Raw genomic sequence first — 16,729 nt, 5'->3', positions numbered from 1 at the left:
CAACATAATGTGTTTGTAGAGCAGAAATCTGATGTAATTTAAACACAAATGTGAGATATATTTTAGTTTCATAATTTACATATTATGTATTAGTGAAGTTGATTTTCCATTCTAAAGGGAATTTGTGCTTGGAAAAAGATTTTTACCAGGATTACATTGTTATTTAGTTTTACATTTTTGCAATACTTAATGATATCATTATCTTAAGTGAAAAGAAAACTCTTAACTATAGTATTATTTGCTTTACATTGTAGTCATGATTTTGTAAAAAATATTTTGCATATTGTCATTATAGAATGAGATGTTTGGCAGAAGATTGGGGAAAAATATTCAGTATATTACTAATATAATGAAAACACTTGCTAAGAAATCAAGGCAGAGTCTAATTTAGTAGTGATTAAACAGCAATTATAATTTTAGAGCTATTAAGATAACAGTGGGAACTGATTTGGTTTCATTTCGGTCCCAAGGAGGGACAGATGCACATTGTGTCCACCGAGGCAGTCACTCCACTGGATAATGTTCTGGAGTGCAAATCAGGGAGCTGAGTCTCTGTCAGAGCTTGACCCATAATTTTGCAGAGCTTCTATATTATATCACAAATTGTTTACTTTGTGATATTACAGATAATATTGCAATTTTTCTTTTTTCTTATAGAGAGATTTTGGTGGTCAATGAATTCTGTAAGAGAGCATTTGGTAAATTTGAAGGGCAATGGCTTGCGTGTTTTTAATGCATTTGACTGCTTGGAATACAGTCAGGAACTGAAAAATGTCTGTCATTAATGGATGCTATGACAGTTCAGTAGTATGGCACACTTGAGTGAGTAACTGTTACAAGGATTAAAATTGCTGGTTTTTCAAGGACTAAAATCTTAATCCAGTATCTTTCACAAAAGCTCCTTTCTCTTTCTCCTAGTCCTTCACATGTTTTCCCTGTGCAAACCTCTCTTTCTATATTCTCCTCTATCACCTAACGCTTGATAGCTCAGAAGTCTCTCTGCAGGCTAACCGCTCTGCTAAGCTCTGAGTGCCATGTTTACCTGCCAACTGGAACTTTCCAAATGGATGTCCCACAGGCACTTCAAGTCTACCAAATCTTTAAACTAACTCAGTTATCCTTCTCATCATATACCTTTCTCTCACTCTGAAGTTCATCATTTATGCTAGGAAATTTATAATTGTTTTTAACCACTTCCCTTTTCATATAACCCATAGGCAAAACACCTCTAAGTCCTAGACCTCAAGCATGTTTGGAAGCAACTATCCCTGTTCACCTACACTGTTGATAACCTTATTCAGGTCCTCATTTTTGACTGACTACCTTAGGTTAATGCCATAGAACAGACTGAGGAGGGAGGTAGGTGGAGGGCTTTGATGTTCCATAGACTTGAATATTTGAAGACTCAGCTCTGCCTCTTACTGGCTACGCTTGCTTGGGTAGACTACCTAAACTTGGTGATCTTTTGTTTATTCAATGTATAATGGCAAACAGTTGTTTTATATGGTTGCTTTAAAGATTAGAAATGCTACTTATAAGGTTCCTAGCACAGTGCCTGATACATCACAGGATTTAAATAGCTAGCATTGATAGCCTTGTAGTGCGCTCACAGTCTACCATGAGTCTGGCTGCTACAGTTATCTCACCTTTAGCTCAACTGGCCTGTACATTGCTGCCCATGTTCTTTCTAAATCATAGGTCTAGTCAAGTCTCTTTCAAGTTTAAAAACTTTCAAAATCTCCAATTACTTGAAATTTAATTAATTTTGAGGTCCTTACCAATCTGGATCCCAACCTCCAAGGTTCTGGGTTCACTTCCTACCACTTCTGGAAGATGGTTCTACTCCCCACCATTGGAGTACACAAAGCATCTGATGTCCATTGGTTTTGTTTTTCTACTTACTTGCCTGAGTTGCCCTTTCCTTATTTTCCTTCATAACAAACCTTCAGGACTAACTATAATATCATCTCTGCTTTGAAGACTTCCTGGACTCTCATACCTTATCATATACAGAAATGATTGCTTCCTGCTCTGGCATTTCTTTTTTTTTTGAGACAGAGTCTTGCTCTGTTGCCCAGGCTAGAGTGCCGTGGCATCAAGCTCACAGCAACCTCAAACTCCTGGGCTCAAGCAATCCTTCTGCCTCAGCCTCCCGAGTAGCTGGGACTATAGCTATGTGCCACCATGCCTGGCTGATTTTTTTCTATATATATTTTTAGCTGTCCAGATCATTTCTTTCTATTTTTAGTAGAGACGTGGTCTCTCTCTTGCTCAGGCTGGTCTCGAACTCCTGACCTCCAGTGATCTCCGCCCCCCTCCCTCGGCCTCCCAGAGTGCTAGGATTACAGGCGTGAGCCATCGCACCCGGCCTCTGGCAATTCTTTGTCATTTCTTCACACAAGTAATTATAGTAGCTAACTTTTGTTGACTTTTATCATGTTCTCGACACTCTTACAAGTGTTTTATGTGTGTGTGAACTTATATATACTTTATAGGAAGATATTATTATTATCCACCTTTTACAAATGAGAAACTCACACACAGAGTGGTTTAGGAACTTTGCCTAAAGTCAGAGCTAGTTGGTGGTTGAGTCAGGCCTTGAGCCAGGAAGTTTGGCTTCTGTGCCTATGTGATTATCCACTTCCTCTTTATCACCTCCCATTAGTATTTAACCTGGATGGGCTGCCATGCCCCTTGTATCCTTGACATTAAGGGAAGACCTCAGCCCTGTGTTGTACATACATTAGTTTGGCAGTAACAAGTGCAATTAGGGGTAATTAGGATATGGGCCCTTTAGAACTATGCAAGTGATAGCTGTTTGCAAATGATTTTCATTGTTAAAGTGCTTCTGAAAAGGTAATTATCCATAATGCTGCACAACCAACTTATATTACTTAGGGAGTAATTATTCATTTTTGTGACTTGCTTTTTTGTCATTTACTAACTTCACCTCTGCCCATCGTTCCTGCTTTTTGCTGTTCCTCTGCTCATTAGCATGTCCAATAGAAGCAAAGAGAGGAGATGAATTCTAATCATTCAGTTTTTCCTCCTTGTTGGCTGCTAGAGTAGGAAAGTTAAAACTATTAGGCAATATAATGCCTGGGATTATAAGGTGAAATTTTATACATACACACTTATTTTCCGTTATCATCAATAACCAAAATTCTTTTAAAATTTATGAACTATGTGTTGAATACCTATTATGTGCTAAGCTTTGTGGACTACATTAGTTGCTATTTTAAGAGCCAGACAGAGTAAGCTTCATCTTATATTTTTGACTTTGTAATGAGATCCAATCTGCTAAACCTAATAATAATGTTTGACAATGTGCATTAATTAATTTAGCAGGGTGCACAAACATACTTGTATAAAAATTCTAGGTTTAGGAAGCTTTGCTTCATTTCTCATTGGCTAAATATATCCAAACTCCTTGCTTTGACATTTACAGCCTTCTCTTATCTTAGTTCCATCTTATGTTTCAATTGCAGATCCCAAATCTTCTTCAAGATCCTCCTTCTGTCTACACTGGGGTGGCTGACACACATGGGCGTGCCCCAGGACCTTAGCCTTCATCCTGCCTGGTGTATTCTCCACTCCTTGTCTCTGTTCTGAGTTTTCTTCTGCCTTTGAGGCAACCAAAAAGCAATATCTCAAGGAAAGCATATCTGGAAAACTGTTTTGTTCCTGATCGCTCCTCTACTAGGAACTCCTGCAATGCTTGTAATTTCTCCTGTGGACGCTTAGCCCTGATACATTGTACTTAATCTCCTTTTCTGTCTGTCCTATTTCATGTATTGGTTTTATATAATAATGATAACACAAACTACCATGTATTGAGCATTTTGCCAAAGTGAGGCGCTGTACTAAAGTTGTAACAACCTTTATCTCATTGATTGCACACAACAACTCTAGGACTTAGGCATTACAAAGGAAGTAACAGAAGTTCAGAGAGGTTAAGACACTGGCCCAAAATCTCATAGCTTGTGAGTAAGTGGAGCTACTACTTATATCACGATGCCTTTTGACATTAGAGATCATGTCTCATGTCTCATATCTATCTCCAAGGGTTATTGTGAAGCATCAATGAGATAAAGCTCATAATGCCTAAATGCACAAAGGGGATCCATATTGTGTGGATAAGTATACTGTCCCTTAAGGTACAAATAAAAAGTGCATGAGTGAAGAAAAATAAAGATATCAAGTCAATACTTCTTTATTTTCATAATTTAAAATATCCTTCTAATTTTATAACACCCTAAATAATACCCCAATTTATAAATGATCAATACCATCATTTAACTGAAAAGTTAACTTATTGATAACTATCTAGTAGTAAGAAGAAACAACACGTTTTCTAGTATTAGGAAATTACCTAGATTGTCAACATATTAGAGAAAAATTAGTTTTTGAAAATTTTAAGTCATCAAATTGATTTTGTTTATTATCCATTTCTTACATCATCAATGAGCCATTTTATAATGCTTTTTTTCCCGCAATGCCTTTCAGATTTTGAGAATGTTCAGTTTGAAAGGCATATTATTGCTGATGATTTCCAGTTTTCATTAACATCTTTAACAATTTAAAATGTCTCAATTAATGGGGCATGAATTGTAAAACATTGGCCAATTACTTAGATACTGTCTCAAAATTTGAACGTGCATAACTGTATTTATTATAGATTCCTTTCTCTAGTTGTTAACCTTCCTGATTCTTCAGTTGATATTATTCACTTTTTAAGGCAGAGATCAGCAACTGTAAGAGTAAAATCTTATTATCAGGGGCAGACTTTAGTGCTGATTTTAAAGTTACAGCCATTTTTTTTTAGTTGTCAACTGAAATAATACTTTTCTTTCTTGAAATGTAATGATTTATGACACCTTTCTTTTCTTTGATAGACAGCCTAGAATATTTCCAGTTTATCTAATATATATCTATATAAAAATCTCATATCTCTGTGGGTGGGCACAGCCAAAGCATGAAATAGTGCTGAGTGTCAGCAGTACTTCTGTTAATAAAGATTCTGGAAAAAAATTTGACTCAAACAGTAGGAGCTGGGTCCTTTTTCTTGTCTCTTTTGAAATCTACAAAGTCCTTTTTATTGCTATACTTTAAATTTTGTCAAAAAGTTAAATGCTTAGTTAACCTCAACATGGATTACAAGCAATCTCTTTATTCTGGGGCATTTTGCGTGATTATTATTAACTTTAAACTTTACCAATCTTGTGTGTTTTGTCCAGATGTTTCATTATAGTGATCTTGTGCTTAAAAATGTATCTTTAATTTTTAATCAACTATAAAGATACAAATCAACTCTATGGGTATTTTTTGAAAGGAATTGTTTTTAAATGGTAATTACTTAAAGATATATTTTATTTAAGGAGTTTTAATTAGATATATTTCAGTCTGGTTTTAGGTTGTACAATGAGCTGAGGTCCATGTCATCAAGATCTATGATCTTTTCACCTGTTCAATGTCATCCTCTTCACCTCGTCCAGGAGTGTCCTCCATAGTCAGGGAAGATTTTGGCAGCTAAGACAAGGTTTTCCTTTTCACTGTCTTATCTGCCTCATTTGATGTGGATGACCTTTTCCAAACCTTAGCCTCATGGCCCTTTGACTTTCTCCCATTCAAAACTGTTAGAAACCCATTCAATTTCAGCAATTCTCTCTCAACATTTGAGACTTACCATCACCTAGAACTGCTCAACTTCAGAGATACTGTGTCTTTGGTCCCAAACTTTTGTTCTTTAATTTCTGCCATGGAACTTGTTCTTTGATGGCTAAAGCCATCAGTTGCTCCACTGCTTTCCGAGTCTTCCAATATTTCAGCCATTTTTAGATTTCACCTCCCTATTCAACCTAGACTCTTCTGGTTACCATCCATGTTTTCTCACCCTTATAAACTTTTCATATTCCAGCCTCATCAATTCCCAATCGTGGAGACAACCAAGCATCTAATTTGCTTGTACTTACTTTCTAGTCTTATTTTGTGGTACAAAGTCACATAACTATAATAGATAAGTCATCTCCAGCACAAACTTCATGTTTTCCAAATAGAGACTAGAGTACTGGTAAAGGAATGGAGACTTGAGAGTGTATGATGGTTTTTTTTTTTTTTTTTTTCAGGGAAGGATAAATAGCTCAGCTTGACGGGCTTGGTGAGGAATGAAGGAGAATGTGGCTGAAAAGATAAGTCAGACCTAGGTCCTCGAGGGGTGGAAAGTACCCATGCCAAGGAATTTACATCCATGTAGGTAATGGGAGTCAGTGAGAGAATCTAAGTGGGAGAATGACAATTTTTAGAGCTGCATTTTTAGAAATAAAATGTTGGCAACAGTGTAGAAGACGACTGGCATGTGAAGAATGGTTGAAGGCCATCAGACTAGTTAGACTCTGCTGAGACTGCACAGTCACGAGGCATTATGGCCCGAACTGGGCAGCTGGAATAGGGATGAAGAACTGATTCTCCTTCACTCTGTTCTCCAGTGAACTACTGTCTTGAATAATGTTCATAATGGCATGTGGCACTATAGTAGACCTTCCGAAAAATCTCTGGGCTCCTTAATAAGGTGACATATCAATTCATCTTTCTTAAGCAAAACAAATAGGTTTGCCAAATTGACTGGTTTTTTTTATATCAAATAATTTATTGCTTAGCTGTTGTTGTTGATACAATAGTGCTAGTGTAAAAGGGCTAAGAAAAACTACTAGAAAAAAACCAGAATAAGATTTAGTCAAGTGTCTATATGGTTTAACCCAAATCCTAGGAGTAAACTCTTTAATTACTTTTTTCAAAAGTAATAAAACCAACTTAATTCATATAAAAAGAACTTGTATAGTAAGATCTCAGAGACCCAAGTTTAGGCTCTGCTCTGTTGTTAATGTAAATAGTCATTTCAACTCTTTAGACTTTAGTGTTTATATATATATATATGTATGTATATATATATATGTATGTTAAACAAAATGATCACTGTGTTTTCTTCCAGTTTAATATTTTGTGATTTTTATGATATAGACCAAGTATTAATATGCAAACCATAATTTTTGCCTTTTTGCCTTTAAAAATTTTCAAATTGACTATTTTCTCTAGGTAAAGCGTGGTGTGTATCTTTCCACAAATGGAATGATTGTACACACTGCAACAGGGTGATGTAACATGTAACGTTTGCAAACATTCTTTCAGAGGTATTTCTTCCCTGGAAATTATGCCTGCTTGCTATGTAACGTCTGTTAGAGCACTGAGATGACCTTTCGGTTCAGTGCTGTAAAAGAGGTAAAACCATGGAACAGGTCTGAAATGATTTAAGAGAGTTATGATTGAAACATCACACACATACAATCTTTGCCCAGGAAGGTAATAAAAATGTTTGGAAATATTTTCTACTTACCAATCAGTCACTGAGCTTGACCATAGAGCCTGCCTCGGGTTGTTGGCAGACCTCTCTGTGTTGCCCTCATGACCCAGTGACCCAGGGGAGTCGAGGGTCCTAGGTATTAATAACTCCAGTGAGGACTCACAACTTTGGAAGGAGGCAGAAGCAGTAAGAATAGAGCCTGATTGTTGCTTGGCATTTTCTTGGGTAGGAAATAAAGGCATAGTATAAATCCTTTCGGATTGTCTTCTCTCTATCTTTTGGTACTCTGAAATTTCCTACTCACTATAAAAAATATTCTAAAGTCTAGGCTGAAGAGAAACTTCCAATTTTGTCACATACTGTAGCATTAATGGTAGTCAAAGGGTTTTGTTTTTTTTTTCCTAATTTAAGGTGACTTGTTGCTTGCAGTGGTAGAATAGAAGTAGCTAGCATGTTAAACTAGGACGCTCTCTTGAAAGAGAATAAAAATAAATCAAAATTATATTCTGACTATTTTGATTCAACAAGTTCCTTGCTATATATCCTCAGTTTTAAATATTTTTGATGTCATTTCAGTGAGATTGTAGGAAGGTACGTAAGCACATTTTTGCATTCAGTCAGCCATTGTGAGGCAGAAATTCAATTATCAATCCTTAAAAAATAGTCTATAAACCAGACGTTGACTAATTTAGCCTGCTTTAATTAGAATGAAATTGATGCTTTACATAAAATTTTATCTGTCTCTTATTGTAGTTATTTTTTTCTACCTTCTATTAAGGTTTGTGTATACTTGCTATATTCTTCCCAATCTCCTGCAATATTGTCAGTTTTTGGAGGGCAGGGACTGAGTTTCTCATCTTTGGATCAGTGCAACCTCTACACAATATTGCTACGTTTGTCTCATTGAATAAATTTGTGTGAAATCCATCTCAATGGGCAGCTGTTATCCCAGGTGGAAGAACATTTTTATTAATATGTTAAGTCACATGAAGTTATGTTAACACAGTCACGTAAATATTGACAGTGCATCTTTTAAATTGTTTTAGTACTGCATTGAGTACTTATATTTCAACTTTTTGTTAGGGAGTTGAAATATAAAGAGAGATAAAATGAGGTCCTGGTTGTCTAGTAGGGGTGATACTTAAATAGGAGTTGGAAATCCATTTAATTTTTCTACAAAAGAATCTTTGAATTTTTCTCTTGGCTAGCTCCATAATGTGCGGAACGAGACACTTACTTGGTAGTGCACTTCAGCGTGATAGAAATACAATATTTAGCTCTTAGTTTGTAGGTTATTTGGAAAATAGGGTTGTTTTTCTAATGAGCAGGGAGGAGAAATAAGTTTTGATAGTTGTCAATATCCCAGGGCTTTTACTCCTTATCGCAAATGCACATACCTACACACACATGCACACATGCACAACATAGTAAAATGGCTTTATTTATATGTTCTTGGCCAAAGCTATTTGCATTCTGGAATTATCACTGGGGTCAAAAGGAGCATGAAAAGAGTGCATGTCCTTACTCCCAACAATAAATCTAACTGTAGGATGTATGGAATACCTGGTACTAAAAGAGTCAAGATAAGATCTACTGGAAAAAAGGGAAATACATGTTGAAATTTTTCTAGACTTTAATTAATGATAGAGTGGGAATCAACATGAGTTACTGGTTGAATTAACACCAAAGAACACAAACTACAGTTATAGCTTAGTTCATTTTGGGTTTTAATGTTTTACATTTTTTAATTTCTATTTTTGTGGGAGTTTAATTTTCTTTTCCTGGCAATTGACTATAATATTATAAGGATTTTGTCATATTACATGCCATGTAATATATACAAATATAGCTTTTTTAAACTTAAAAAAGTTTGTTAAATGTATGCTAATTCAGAGTTAGGGTTATGTTTAAGTGACTATGGGTTCAATCAATCGTACAATAATTCTCCGTGGGTCTCTCACATTTCTACATGTCTTGTGAGCATAGGCACTGCTTGCTTACCTTATCCCAGACTGTCTTTTAAGGATATTTGTGTGGCAAACAGCCTTGGAAGATAAGAACACTGTCTCCCTCCCAAGCAAAGGGCAAGTTTATTTACTGTTCAATATTCTAAATAAAATGTCTGCCTCTGGGTCAAGCAGGCTTACTGTCCATGATAAAAGATTTGGGTTTTCTAAGCTCAGAGTTCCTCTCCTGTACTGTACCCTACTGGCCCTCTTTGCAGTGACCTATGGGAACTGGGGCTCAGAGAACTGGTGTAAAAATGGTGATGATCTGGCTACTTAGCGCTGTCAGTAAAAAATCAGGCTTTGTCTCTAACTCAGGACTCATGAAACTGTGACAGGCTAACTTACCCCCACCGCCCTCGCATCCCCTCAGCTTTATTGAGGCATAAATGGTGTACAGTAAACTGCACAGAATTAAAGTATACAATTCGGTGAGTTTGGACCGATGTACACACTTGTGTTATCATCACCACAATCTAGGTAATGCATTTATCAATCACCTCCAAAAGCTTCTTGGTGTACACTCTCCTGCCTTTTGTTTGTGGTGAGAACACTCAACATACGATCTATCCTCTTAGCAAGCTTTTAAGTGCAAAATACCTATTGATGACTATAGGCACTATGTTGTATATTAGATTTCTGGAACAAACTTATCTTGTCTCACTGTAACTTTTTACCCATTGAACAACAACTCCCCATATATCCCTCCCCCCATCCCTTGCTAACTTCCATTCTATTGTCTACTTCTATACTTTTGACCATTGTAGATGCTTCATGTAAGAGGAATCATGTAGTATCTGCCCTTCTGTGTCTGGCTTATTTTACTTAGCATAATGTCTTTCAGGTCCATCCACGTTGTCACAAATGGTAGGATTTCCTTCTTTTTAAAGGCTGCATAATATTCCTTAACATTTATATACCACATTTTCTTTAACCATCTGTTGATAGACATTTGAGTTCTTTTTGTATCTTGGCTATTGTGAATAATTCTGCAATGAACATAGGAGTGTAAATATCTCATCAAGATGCTGATTTTTCGATTCCTTTGGATAGATACTCAGAAGTGGGATTGCTGGGTCATAGGGTAGTTTTATTTTTAATTTTTTAAGGATCCTGCATAGAGGCCATGCCTTTTTACATTCCCACCAACAGTGTGCAAAGTTCCCTTTTTTCCCACATCCTCACCTACACTTATTTTCTTTTTCTTTCTTTCTTTCTTTTTTTTTTTTTTATTAATGGCCATCCTAACAGATATGGGGTGATATCTCATTGTGGCTTTGATTTTCATTTCCCTAATAATTAGCAATGTTGAACGTTTTTTTCATATAGTACCTGTTGGCTATTTGTATGTCTTCTTTGGAGAAAGGTCTATCCAAATTCTTTATATATTATTTTAATAGGGTTATTCGTTATTTTGCTATAGAGTTTTTGGAGTTCCTTATATATTTTGGAAATTAACCCCTTATCAGAAAAGTGGCTAGCAAATATTTTCTTTTATTCCATAGGTTGCCTTTTCACTCTATTGATTGTTTCCTTTGCTGCACAAAAACTTTTTAGTTTGATGTAGTCCCATTTGTGTTTTTGATGTCACATCCAAAGAATCATTTCTGAAATCAATGTCAAGAAATTTTTTCCCTGTATTTTCTTCTAAAACTTTTACTATTTCAGATATTAGTTTCAAATCTTTAACACATATCAGGTTAATTTTTGTGTATGGTGAAAGATAATGGTCCAATTTCATTCTTTTGCATGTGGATATCCAGTTTTCCCAATACCATTTATTGAAGAGACTAATCTTTCCCCCTTGAATATTCTTGGCACCCTTGTTGAAGATGAGTTGACTGCGATGGGTGGGTTTATTTCTGGGCTCTCTATTTTGTTCTATTGGTCTATATATCTCTTTTTATGCTAGTACCATACTATTTTGATTAGTGCACCTTTGTAATATATTTTGAGATCAGGAAGTGTAATACCTCCAGTTTTATTTTCTTGCTTAAAATTGTTTTGGCTATTTAGTGTGTAAGACTAACTTGTAAGCTTCCAAGTTGTTGAAAAATCTTAGACTCTTCACAGATACAAGAGGCTAGAACTGATTTCATATTACAGAACCAAATGATGTGGGTCCTCAGTAATTATGTATCCATGACATGGTATCACATTGTTTCTTTTTTCCCAAAGGTGATACAGCATTGTTATTATTATTATTGTTGTTTTTGTTGTCCTAAATATCACAAGAACAAAGACAATGATTTAAATGCTACAGGTAGAACTATTCCCCAAAGAGTATTATAATAGGATAATTGTATGCTGACTTTTTTGTTGTTGTTCTTTTAGTTCACTTTTAAGCATCACCTACTCCCAGTGTTCCATACATAGCTCTGCTTTATCTTTTTCAACTCTTCACAGTGGTATTCTTTTCAGGGCTCTTAGCAGACAAAGCCTAGGACCACTGAAGGGGATAGGTAAGGCTATAAATAGAGTATTTGCAGGCAAACTTCATTTACAACCCTGTGGGGGAATCAAGCAAATGGCAAGACTGTTCTAGATGCAATGCCTATGATTTCAGTTTTCTGTTCTGTCTTTTCTTTACTGGGGCAATTTCTGTCACCTGTTTCACTGGAGGCCAAAGTGCAACTTTGCTGAGCACATTATTCAACATATGTGAGGTTTAAAAGAAATCACTCTGTATGCTTTAAAAGTAGAGTGTGTGTGTTTGTGTGTGTGTGTGCTGTGTACTCACATGAGAGAAAAGTTTGGAATTATGTCTCCAAACCTATAATCAGCATCTTTCTTCATAAAAGGGGTTCTCAATATACAAATGCATGGAAACTGTACTTCTTTTTTCTTTATCTCCTCTGCATTATCAGTTGCCATGGGGTGTTCACTAACATAGTTTCAAGTAAGCCTGTGAATCAGGTAGTGGGTTAAAGCAATTTTTTTGGTCACTTGGCTCTATGCCAACATCAATTTCCCTTTTGATCATTAACTTCTTGAAGGCAGAGCCTCTGCCTTATTTGTCTTTGAATCTCCACACTAGACTGCATTTGCTCTGGAATATATCAGATGTTCAGTAAATGTTTATTTGTTTGAATTAATGAAACAAAATAATTGAATTAAAAAATAGTAAATGAGCACATTTTCAGTGGAACTATTATCCAGAGAGACTTAAGAGAATGATTTGCTTTAGGAAGAGTAATTCCTCTCATTTCAAATAACCAGCTGTGTTTTAAAAATGAGGCTTTAATAATTTTCATTTGCTATTTTTGTAATCTTTTAATTATTCCTCATATAAGGACTCACATAAAGAAATAATTATAGCAAACACTTACTGAGAACTTATTATGTCTCAAGTTTTGTTCTAAGCTCTCTCTCTATTACCTCATTTAGCCATCAAAAAGCTAGAAGAACTATTCTTGTTATCTGTATTGTACAAATGAGAAATGGGCTATTCTAGGGAGGATAGAACTTTCTTTAGGCCACACAATTAGTTATGAAGACAGTCAGAAGTCAGATGGAGACTGCTTGATTCTAGGCCAGTGCCTTTCTCAATACCACCTCCTGGAGAAGGGTAGATGTATAAGCAAATACATTAAAGATGGTCCACAATTTGCTGTACTGGCCAGAAGATGTTGAAAAGCAACTGAAATGCAAGCTACTTTTTAACAATTTTCTGCTGCAGCTAACTAGAATTTTGGCCTTGAAAGCATTCTTTTTTTCTTTATTCCTGGCAAGTATTTATTTCCAAGGCATCCTGAGTAGAGCCCATATACATGAGTACCAGTAGAGAAGAAAAACACACATTGTACTTTACGTGAGATTGAACTTTATAAAAACCATGCCTCATAACAGGTGTTCAGTAAATGCTTTTTGATAGACTGAGGATGCTATTAGAATCCTTAATTATTATACCATTTTAGATTAATCTATAATTCTAGTTTACAAACTTTCTTATGCCATCAGTCCTTTGTGGGAATGCATATCCAGATCTGAGGTTATACTATAGCATTAATTCTGGAATAAAATCTATGTTTCTTTTATATGGTATCACAGTCAATTCAGTGACTAGCAAATGTTTTCTGACAGTGATAAAATTTACTGTAATTCTACCAGTGCATAAATATAGGCAAATTCTTGGAGTAATTTTTAAAAAATAATTAGGCCAAGAGATTAAAAATCCTAGGGCCTGGGAGGACTTTTGCAATATTATATTAGGAAATGAATTTCTTCAAAATGGCATCTCTTATTGAGTTCTAGTAGTTTTAATTTTTATAAGTCTGATGGGATTTGGGAATTTTTCAAATAGACAAAATGCCCTTTTAAATTTGTTTTTTATATTTCAACTAAAAATCTGAAATAAATTGATATAAACATATTTTGGATCACCCCCGGGACCATTTGTACCCAAGTACTAAAGTAGGATTTGACAGGTAGCAGTTGGTATTTGCCTCAGCCAGGTTTCTCAGTCTCTACTTTATTGACATTTTGGGTTAGACTGTTCTTTGCTGGGGGGATCTCTCTTCCTCTGCACTGCAGCATGTTTATCAGAATCTCTGGCCTCTACCTGCTAGATGCTGGCACTACCTCTTGCCAGTTGTGACAATCAAAAATGTCTCCAGACGTTGCCAAATATCCTTTGAAGGGCAAAATTGCCCCACTGGAAAAGAACTGAGCCTTGGTGAAGAGAATGTGTTTAAGCTCCTGGGTACTTTAAATGGGGGATAATATGAAATGAACAGGAGCAGAACTTCATGCATAAATGATGCATTTCATACCAAGGAAAGGCCAAATTGCACCACAGTACACTGCACAGTTGAAGGTTTTACAACAGTTTTAATAGAAACAAGTCTCAGAACTTTTGATTCATCAGATCGTTACAGCATAGCATAAGCATTCCGAACTAAGATGACAAACCTGTGTGTTAAATATCATATTTACATTTAGTTCCAGCGTAATATCATCATCTATCCCACTAAATTAATGTCATTAATTTGAATTTTATTGCTTTTATAATTCTGTTTGTACATATTGGTAAATTTTTTTTTGTTTTAGAATGAAAGTTCTAAGCATAAGCTCTATGTATAAGAATTTTATACTTAGTTTTGTGCTTGTACATACCTAAAAAACAATAATAAAAATAATTTGTCAACACTAGAAAGTCCTGAGGAGCATTTTTTCCCATTGAAAGTGATTATCAGTACATTTCCAAAAGTCAAGAAATGCTGAATCTGGGGTTTTTGAAACTGAGTAAAAGGAAGAGCAGCAGGTTAATGGGAAAAGGACATCGTTGAGAAATTTGGGAAAAACTCCAGACTCAGGTGCTGGACTTTTGCTGCGTCATTTGTTCCAACTATACAAGAAAGAAAAATAAATGTTGTTTTTTTGTAATTAACTCACAAAGTGACAGAGATTGCTAACTGGGTTATTCTGTATTTTTCCTTTTGACAAAAAAAAAAAAAGTTTATAAACAACTTCTGCCTGTGTACACTGCCATGTGGTAACCATGCTTAGCCAAGCAAGATAATTTCAATTTGTTTTTTTCCTTGAGACAGGGCCTCTCTCTATTTCCTGGCTAGAGTGTAATGGCTGCAGTGGCTTCATCTTAGTTCACTGCAACCTCCAACTTTTGGACTTAAGTGATCCTCCTGCCTCAGCCTCCCGAGTAGCTGGGACTACAGGTGTGCACTGCCATGCCTGGCTAATTTATGTGTGTGTATATATATATATATATATATATATTTTTTTTTTTTTTAATTTTTGTTTTGTAGAGATGGGGTTTTGCTCTTGCTCAGGCTGGTTTCGAACTCCAGGGCTCAAGCCATCTTCCTGCCTCGGCCTCCCAGAGTGCTAGGATTACAAGTGTGGGCCACTATGCCCATCAATTTCAATTTTGATTCCAACTGAAGATGTAGGAATTGGAAATAGAATAAGATAAGTTTTCAGATGATTTTTCACAGCTTATTGTGTCACATTATACAAGTAGTATACGATCCCCTATGATTTTAGAGCAAGTGGAACAACAGCCGCACAGGCTGCAGAGTGGGCTTCCTTTACCTGTTATGTTCCCATTCGCATCATCTGTTGTTGTTACCTTATGCCTCTGTTGGACTGGTCTGCTTGAAAAATGCTTGGGAGTGCACTGTCTATACACCAAAGGTGCTGGAAGACCCTCCCCTTCCAGCCATGATCCTTTGCCTCTTTTTCCTCTTATTCTCTTTTCTTGAAGAATATTGTAGATTGGTGGTCATAAAGTAAAAGAGTAACAATGATCACAGCTAGTCGTGGTTTCAGTGGTTGAAGTGGAAGAGCTGGAGCCCATTTCTCTCCAACCCCGGCACAGGGTGATCTCTAGAATGACTGATTCATCCAGCCCCAGGATGGCTGGAGATTATGTACTTCCCTGGGATGTAGGGTAAAAGAATGTCTTTGGAGAAATGGTTAAGGATTGGGTAGCATTTTCTAGCTTTCTGGGAGGAAGGAACTTCGTTTTAACATGAGTACCATGGAAATGACTGGCTCCTCCCTGCCCCACCTCTCATTCCAACAATGGACTGGACATCTGTATTGCCAGAAACAACCAGACCAGAGTCTCAGTTTTTATCTGAGCTCTAATGAAGCAACATTTCTTTTGCAGACTAAAGAGAAAAAGTGCTGGAAAGGAGAGAAAGGGGTTTCTGAGCAAAGAGTTTTGGAGAGCATTTGAAGTGCATTGAAAACCTTGTTCTCCTCTTTCCCTTTAGGTAGCAGTGAGATTTTCAGTTGTTTCATATGTCTCCATGGAATTTGGAGCTGTATGAAGGTTTGTGGTCATATTGCATTTCTAAAAAGATACAATAAAAATCCAAGCAATAAATTAGATCAAAATGTCACTACATCATTAGTATGACCCTCTGCTAATTAGGACTATTCCTTTCTTTAAAGAAGTTAGATGATTTGAAATATAACCTTTTGGAAAGCAAATTATTTGGTGCTTCATATGACATAACTATTACAAGCTTTTAGTGAAGAGAAGACTGTTTTATGCAGGAAATCTTATCTGTCACTGTATAAGCTCTAATGTATAGCGTTTATGCTTTGAGGACCTGATATTTGAAAAAGAAAATCCATCAAATTGCTGTTCTTTTGGAATCGAGTCTCTCGCTCTTATAAATGAACTAGCAACATTATTTGATAGAAAAATTTGAGTCACTGCTTTATAATGTCAAACTCCAGTAAGATAAGTGAAAATGTAAGGCCTATTTTCTTTCAGACACAGTTGTCTTGTAAACTGCCAACACATTTGACAGATGCAACTTGTACTGAGCTTGTTAAAGATATAGCAAGCATCCCCAAAGAAACAGGAATAGAGACTTTAACCTTCTGGAAGTTC

General features: G+C 36.0%; 1 pseudogene; it reads right to left on the bottom strand.

Annotated features, from left to right (window-relative positions):
* Window positions 1-5,832, bottom strand: part of LOC138398058 (zinc finger CCHC domain-containing protein 10 pseudogene) — a 53,729-nt pseudogene extending 47,897 nt beyond the window's left edge.
* Window positions 5,833-16,729: the final 10,897 nt, after the last annotated feature.

The sequence above is a fragment of the Eulemur rufifrons genome, chromosome 17, assembly GCF_041146395.1.
Source record: "Eulemur rufifrons isolate Redbay chromosome 17, OSU_ERuf_1, whole genome shotgun sequence".
In the NCBI taxonomy this organism is placed as follows: Eukaryota; Metazoa; Chordata; class Mammalia; order Primates; family Lemuridae; genus Eulemur; species Eulemur rufifrons.
The sequence above is the reverse complement of the archived record's forward strand: the minus strand, read 5'-3'. Positions and strand labels throughout refer to the sequence as shown.